This window comes from Mirounga leonina, unplaced genomic scaffold, assembly GCF_011800145.1.
Source record: "Mirounga leonina isolate KUSES-001 unplaced genomic scaffold, KU_Mleo_1.0 Mir_128, whole genome shotgun sequence".
In the NCBI taxonomy this organism is placed as follows: Eukaryota; Metazoa; Chordata; class Mammalia; order Carnivora; family Phocidae; genus Mirounga; species Mirounga leonina.
This window is the reverse complement of record NW_023270320.1, coordinates 8400756-8409008: the sequence shown is the minus strand read 5'-3', so window position 1 is coordinate 8409008 and position 8253 is coordinate 8400756.

Below are 8253 nucleotides of genomic sequence, written 5' to 3'. Positions count from 1 at the left end.
CTGAGCCGAAGGCAGACGCTTAATGGCTGAGCCACCCAGGCGCCCCTATATATATTTATTTAAATTTATATATATATATATTTTTTTTTTTCCATTAAGAGTGGGAGGTAGTCTCTCAACAAGTCTGCATGTTCTCTGCCAGAGCCCTGCCATTTTCTTATAATTGTAAGATCTGCTTCAGAAGCATGACATCCAGGGGAGAGAGATGCCAGGACATTAGCACATTGTGAACATCTGACCTCTGATTTGGGGAAATGATGAAAAATTAATGGGTGCAGATGTGCTCATCCTGCAGTGGACAGATGTTCTCTTTACACACCATTTAGAATCCCCTGGTGTGTTCGACTACAGGATGATGAATACAACAGCTGAATGATGTGGGGATCAGCAAAAGTGCTGGAAAAACCAAAGTTTATGCTACAAGATAGCCCCAGTGTTATCCACCAATGGGCAGTGTTATAACTGAGAGCATGCTGTAGGGATGGAGGTGGCTTCACCTGGGGCACATGTCACACTTAAAAGGAATCGAATACTGTGACGCATACACTGGTCTCAGCAGAGGATAAAGTAAGGACATACAGTTCTTGATCCAAATTCAGGATGCAAAGCTCAGCGACTTGCAAATGGACTCAAATCCCTGCCTCATCCAAGAATACGGATCATATACAGGACTGCCTGTAACAATTATTCCCTAGGCTTCATTCATCTAGGTGCCTCCCTTGATATGGCACCAACACACTGAAGTTTGAGTTGAGGAACTGATCCCTTAGAAGTGGTTTTATCATTTCACCTCACTGCTCAAAAATGTTCAATGGGCTCTCATTGCCGAAGACATTTAAAAGTGACTCGTGCTTTATCCAAATGGAGCATGCTTACGTGGCAAGATAGACTACTTGAGATGTCTCTGAAGAGGTCTCTAGAAAAACCAAAGCTTGGAAAATAGTAACTATGTGTAGAGGTTAAATAAAGAAAATAAACACATCTATCTGAAGAACAGAAAGCTTGCTGGTGGGATACTAATAGTTTTTAGGTCCTCTACTAAAACTGGAAAAACACTATAGATGCTTACATTAAGCAATACAGGAAATTGGATCAAAGTAGAAATGTCATGACCAAAAACATTTCGAACCCAAGAATGGTATAAAGACAATATTTGGAATCCATATCCTTTAAAATAGGACAAACATCCCTCTCACAGGAAAGGTTTCATGAGCCAAACTGTCTAAAGAGAGGCCTGTGGAATGAATCGAAGACAGGAGATTCCTTCCAGAAATGAAATCTTCTGAGACTACTAGGGAACAGGGGCATCCAGTAAAGCCCACATTATAGTTACTTCTTCAATTTCTTCTCAGATTACAAAATCAAAAGTTTTCCCTACTCTTGCTGCTCTTGCCAATATCTCCTAACATTCTCCTTTATTTCTACTCAGCTGCTATACTAATCTGAAATTATCTAGTGTATTTCATTTGGTCACCAGCATAGGGTCTCTTCCCTCTCATAAAAATGTATGACCCACGAGAGCAGAGACCTGGCCATTTCTTCCCAGCATAGCCTTGTGTGCTATCTAGTAGATGCTCAATAAATATTAGCGGAACAATAAAACTACACACATGGTCGCTGAAGTGATGGGGGAAATGAGATAGAAGGGGATGAGAAAATGGAATCCTCTCTTCCTCTTAGTGTCTAAACTATTTATATCAGAAAATGCTTTTTGGAATTACTTCAGTTTTCTGATTTTTGTGACGCGTTGGATGGCAGAGTGGCAGCAAAGTTGCCCCTGACTGAAAACTCAGGTACTGCATATACTAGTCCTTCCTCAGGTTTCTTGAAGATCATTAGGTTCCTCCTGGTCTGATCCTTTTTGCTTGAGGAGTTGGCTGCCTTTCCTGAAATTATTTTTTTCCTCTTCTATTATCCTTGTTCGATGTGGCACTTATACTTTAATGCCTTATAGATAAAATGATCTCTGTCAGTCTGCACTTCTCATGCCTGGAGAAAGTTTTACTGCTTCATAAAATCCTGTAATGCCCCAGTGTTTAAAAAAGATCTATCACTCTATCAGTGGGTCTTTATGGGCTCTGTGTACATTTTTTTTTTTTTTTTTTTGCAATGCAAGGTTGGTTTCTTGAAGCAAAAAAGGGGCAGAGATAAATGGATCTTTGTGTGCTAACGAATGTCAAGAATTCAGCTCAATTCCGAAATAAGTCAAACAGAGAAAGACATGTATCATATGACCTCACTGATAGGAGGAATTCTTAATTGCAGGAAACAAACTGAAGGTTGCTGGAGTGGGGGGTGGGGTGGGAGGGATGGGGTGACTGGGTGATAGGCATTGGGGAGGGTATGTGCTATGGTGAGCGCTGTGAATTGTGCAAGACTGTTGAATCTCAGATCTGTACCTCTGAAACAAATAATGCAATATATGGTAAGAAAAAAAGAAGAAGAAGAAGAAGAAGAAGAAGAAGAAGAAGGTAGCGGGAGGGGAAGAATGAAGCGGGGGAAATCGGAGGGGTAGATGAACCATGAGAGACGATGGACTCTGAAAAACAAACTGAGGGTTCTAGAGGGGAGGGGGGTGGGAGGATGGGTTAGCCTGGTGATGGGTATTAAAGAGGGTACGTTCTGCATGGAGCACTGGGTGTTATATGCAAACAATGAATCATGGAACACTACATCGAAAACTAATGATGTAATGTATGGGATTAACATAAGAATAAACAAATTAAAAAAAAAAAGAATTCAGCTCAATTCATGCCAAGGTGGTTCTAAATAACTAAGCAAATTGTGAAGTGTCTCAGATGCAATTCCATTAAACATCATGAAGAAACTGTAATAGAAGATTTCCGCTTTGTAAGTGGTTATGGGAAGATGACTATTTTATTCACTGGTTTGGGCTACAGAGTCTTGATGGTTACAGCTTCTGTTCTTCTCTTCCTGACAGGTGCTCAGAGGCCTGATGCCTATCGAGTTTAGTTTGTGGACGGGGACACTAGGCATGACCTTCCTCCTGTCCCCTGCTCTACACCAATCGTCTCTGTGTGCCTTATAAACTCTTTTAAGGACATATTTTCAAGATGTAAGCTAAAGGGAGATATGTCGGACTTCAAGCATGAGATGTAGCTCCCTAGTCTGTTGCTTTAGGACTGGCCGATTTCTGTCAAAGATACGGATACGTGTGCGCGCGCATGTGCTGTGCCTACGTCTGTACATGTGCGTATACGCATGTGCACGTGTGCAGGATCCCTTACCTAGATGTGTGGCAGAGGGGCTGTCTGTACGCATGTAGGTGACCCAGACTGGCCTGGTGGAGAGGTGTGTCTCCCAGAGCTCGGAGTTAAGTTGCCTCTTCTCTCTGCGGGGCTGCTGTGTCATTGTCTGTGGTGTGTGCGTGCGTGCAGAGAGTCAGTCTCCCACGCTCCCAGGGGTCCGCAGCGAGAAGGTGGAGACAGCATCTCTTGCGCCACGGCCAGGTAGAGGGAATGACCTGACTACCTGTTGCTGGGTACTGGGCCAACCAGGCCATGCAACTCCACCGCCCATACCTCTGCCACAGGAGCCGTTCCTCTCCCCGCCCCCCCTTCGTCGTGGTGCGCCCAACCTTGTGCTGGGAAGCTGTCAGGGAGTAAATGAGCATCTGTTTCCGCACTGCGCAACAATTCCTTGTGTTAGAACGTATTTACTAAGTAGTTTATTTATGCTCTGTGCTTTGATAACAACTATGATGAATAAACACGTAGTGATAGTAACTGGAAATGGGAGCTGATGCAGGAGTACTTGGGTAATTTCAAAGGAAATAATGCAAACAAATAACAGAAAGCCGGCAAGCAGGAAGCAGGCAGCGGCTGCACTGACATGCCCTGAAAATCTGCTCCACTGCACCAACTTTCTGCATCTCTGCAGCTGGACAATAGTGTATTGAGCAAATGAATATGGAGCACCAACTGCTCGTCCTCCCCAGCCCCGCGGGGATCAAAACCACAGGGCATAAAACGCAAAAATTCTGCCTGGGAAGAGTTTATTTTTGACCTTCAAAGATGTGATTTTAGGAGGGAGAGAGAGGGAGTGATCTGTTGGTATGGAGATTGTTGGAAGCCCCGTTCTCCTTCCTGCCACAACCCATGAAAGAAGGCCCTCTTAACACACTGGCAGGAGAAGGGGGGAGGGGATATGTGAGGAAATACACATTCTGATCACCACACAGCTTCCACACCCCTTGTGTTATATGACTTTGCTCTTTCAGTCTTCACTTCACGTGCTAGGAAAAAGAAATGTCTGTGTCATGGAGGAGGGGCTAAGGAAAGGTTATCTTATGGACTTCTACTTGATACTTGTATTAAGCAAGATGTCGCATGTGTAAGGGCTTTGGGAACTGGGTTGTGCTGTACCAGCCAGTCATTAATCAATCATGAGGCAGGAGGAGGGTCAGCTCAGATGACAGGTGGGAACTTGACATAAGTGCAAGGGACACTCCTGGGAAGGGTGCTGAAGAGGCAGATCTGTGTCCCATGGACATGTGTGGGAGGCTCTCAGTCTTGTGCTCCTTGCCCACAGCTCTCCCTACCCCTCAAAGCACTAGCATGAAGTAGGACCCTAGTGAAAGGTGCCTCTTATTACTATTTTTAATATCGTTAGTGTTGCAATTCTAATAAATGCCGTGTAACCTCCCCAAAGCAGTATCAGACCCCAGCTGAGGGTCACTCTGCAGTATTACAGAACCAATGACTTTGGAATAAAAACATTAATTTACAGGCCACTAGAGGTTCAATGTGATCATGGATGATGAGAAACCAAAAAGCAAATACGTTTATCTTTACACCAAACGATTAGCGTGCAGGAGGGCTTCTCTTCACCTGTGTGAATGTGTTTAATTCTGGTTGCTATCTGTCAAAGAAGATATGACACAGCTGGAATGTCAATCCTAGCCTGAGGACCAGCTGTCACAGAGAAGGATCAGAAATCTGTAGTCCTGAGTGTGAATCAATAAGTGCTGAGCCTGACTACTGGGTATTTACCCCAAAGATACAAATGTAGGGATCCAAAGGGGTACGTGCACCCCGATGTTTATAGCAGCAATGTCCACAATAGCCAAACTATGGAAACGGCCAAGATGTCCATTGACAGATGAATGCATAAAGTTGTGGTATATATATACAATGGAATATTATGCAGCCATCAAAAGGAATGAGATCTTGCCATTTGCAACGACGTGGATGGAACTGGAGGGTGTTATGCTGAGCGAAATAAGTCAATCAGAGAAAGACATGTATCATATGACCTCACTGATATGAGGAATTCTTAATTGCAGGAAACAAACTGAAGGTTGCTGGAGTGGGGGGTGGGGTGGGATGGATGGGGTGGCTGGGTGATAGACACTGGGGAAGGTATGTGCTATGGTGAGTGCTGTGAATTGTGCAAGACTGTTGAATCTCAGATCTGTACCTCTGAAACAAATAATGCAATATATGTTAAGAAAAAAAAAAAAAGAAGGAGATAGCAGAAGGGGAAGAATGAAGGGGGGGAAATCGGAGGGGGAGATAAACCATGAGAGACGATGGACTCTGAAAAGCAAACTGAGGGTTCTAGAGGGGAGGGAAGTGGGAGGATGGGTTAGCCTGGTGATGGGTATTAAGGAGGGCACGTTCTGCATGGAGCACTGGGTGTTATGCACAAACAATGAATCATGGAACACTACCTCAAAAACTAATGATGTAATGTATGGTGATTAACATAACAATAAAAAATTTTAAAAAAAAGTGCTGAGCCTGGCATCCTGTTATAATAGAGTCTGATTGATCTGCAGCCTGGGTCGAGTCTTTCTAGGGATGGCCCTTCCCTCTGCCCTGGAGGAGTCCAGTCTATGTGCCTGCTTTTCTGTCCCGGCTCCAGGCTTGTGTGCTGGCTCCCTTGAGGGACCGGAGCCTAGTCCAGTTCTTTGATTTGACCCCTCCCTCTTTCCCTCTCTGCAAGGAGGAGGTCCTGCTCACAGTACCTTCAGCTTAGTTAAGGACCCAGCTTCATTCAAACAATTCTCCATGTAACACAGTAATCCTGTTCTGGAATCTGATTTTTTTTTTTCTTGAATTCTTGATGAGAAAACTCCAAAAACTTTGTTACCTAAAAGCTTCAAGAGAGGGCTCCTGGGTGGCTCAGTCAGTTAAGCATCTGCCTTCAGCTCAGGTCATGATCCCAGGGTCCTGGGAATGAGTCCCACATGGGGTTCCCTGCTCAGTGGTGAGTCTGCTTCTCCCTCTGCTCCTTCCCTCCCCTGCTCATGCGCTTGTGCGCGTGCTCTCTCTCTCAAAAATAAATAAATAAAATCTTTAAAAAAAAGCTTCAAGAGAATGTTCTACCTTTTCAAATGTGGGGGTTTGATTTTTTTCCTGCATAACTGTCTAAAAACTCATATATTATAAAAACAACAATAACAAGGACAAAACCTCATGTATTATAATTTCCCCACCAACAAAGACTGCTAAAATAATGTTTAAGAATTCTGATCCTAAAGGAGAGACAGAAAATTGGTCTGGGGGAGATCATGTGGGATCACGGGGAGAAGCTTATTAATGTAAGCTCAAGGATAAGGAGGAAAATTAACACATAACTCCAATTGTCCTTCTGGCCCATTGGACTGAGTTGGGAGCTATATGATTAAGAGACAAGGTCTGTTAATTGTAAAATTATTTATGAGAAAGTTTGTGGGTCTCTATTCTTTTTTTTTTTATTATTCTTATGTTAATCCCCATACATTACATCATTAGTTTTAGATGTAGTGTTCCATGATTCATTGTTTGTGCATAACACCCAGTGCTCCATGCAGAATGTGCCCTCCTCAATACCCATCACCAGGCCAACCCATCCTCCCACTCCCCTCCCCTCCAGAACCCTCAGTTTGTTTTTCAGAGTCCATCGTCTCTCATGGTTTGTCTCCCCCTCTGATTTTCCCTGCTTCATTCTTCCCCTCCTGCTACCTTCTTCTTCTTTTTTTTCTTAACATATATTGCATTATTTGTTTCAGAGGTACAGATCTGAGATTCAACAGTCTTGCACAATTCACAGCGCTCACCAGAGCACATACCCTCCCCAGTGTCTATCACCCAGTCACCCCATCCCTCCCACCCCACCCCCCACTCCAACAACACTCAGTTTGTTTCCTGCGATTAAGAATTCCTCATATCAGTGAGGTCATATGATACATGTCTTTCTCTTTTTGACTTATTTCGCTCAACATAATGTGGGTCTCTATTCTTAAGCTAAACTGTTTTAGGTACCAGGTGACAAAATGTAGCTCAGAGTGAGAAAGAAAGACGCTCTGCTTCTGCACAGAACCTAGTCTGCTTTGACTCCCTGAGAAACAGCAAGCTTTGGGCCCATCAGAGGTTCTATCCCTGTGTCATGTATTGTGGCTCTTATTATAGTCAGCCTGAGCAGTGGTGGCAGGGAGACTTCATGGATGTGACGAGTGGAAGCCAGAGTAGAAGAGGGCATGTGTCATGTGGTGCTTATAGCCAAATGATTGGTCTTTGGGCACATGTGAAGTGCCATTTTGGAAACCACTGGAAAAGAAAAACCCTAAAGACTCTTACCAGAGGGGACAAATGTCATGTTTTATGCATTTGGAGGTTATTGGGCCAAGAGAACTTGAGTTGCACTCAAGCCACCGTTCTGTCACCTATGTGAAGAAGCAGGATCACTGCCATTCAGTGATTCCTGCTGCTCATTAGATAGGACAGTTAGATGGTCACCACCCATTTTTAATCTACCTGGAGCCTGCTGCGGACATTCATTGGGCCTGCTGATAAGCACTTCTATGGGATTATTCCTTGAACCATAAAGAAATTTAGTCTCTTTTCTGGAGTCAAAAACTATAAATTCATAAGATGAAGAAATTTGATGAGAGAATCTGAAATGCTCAAGAGATTGTAGGTTTGAGGGTGGCCACGTGGAGGGAGAGACATGGTGAAGAGTCTTAAGTATAGAAAGACAAGGCAAAAGGTGATGGAATAACATATCCATGAAAAAGCAAAGTGCATAGATACAATAGACATATGTTTACCAAAGCGTAGGATGAAAGAATTAGGGGTCTTTATTTAAAAGTTCCAAGAAGGCTAAGCTCAGAAAACAAACTGAGGGTTGCTGGGGTAGTAGAGGGTGGGAGGGATGGGGTGCCTGGGTGATAGACATTGGGGAGGGTATGTGCTATGGTGAACACTGTGAATTGTGCAAGACTGTTGAATCTCAGATCTGTACCTCTGA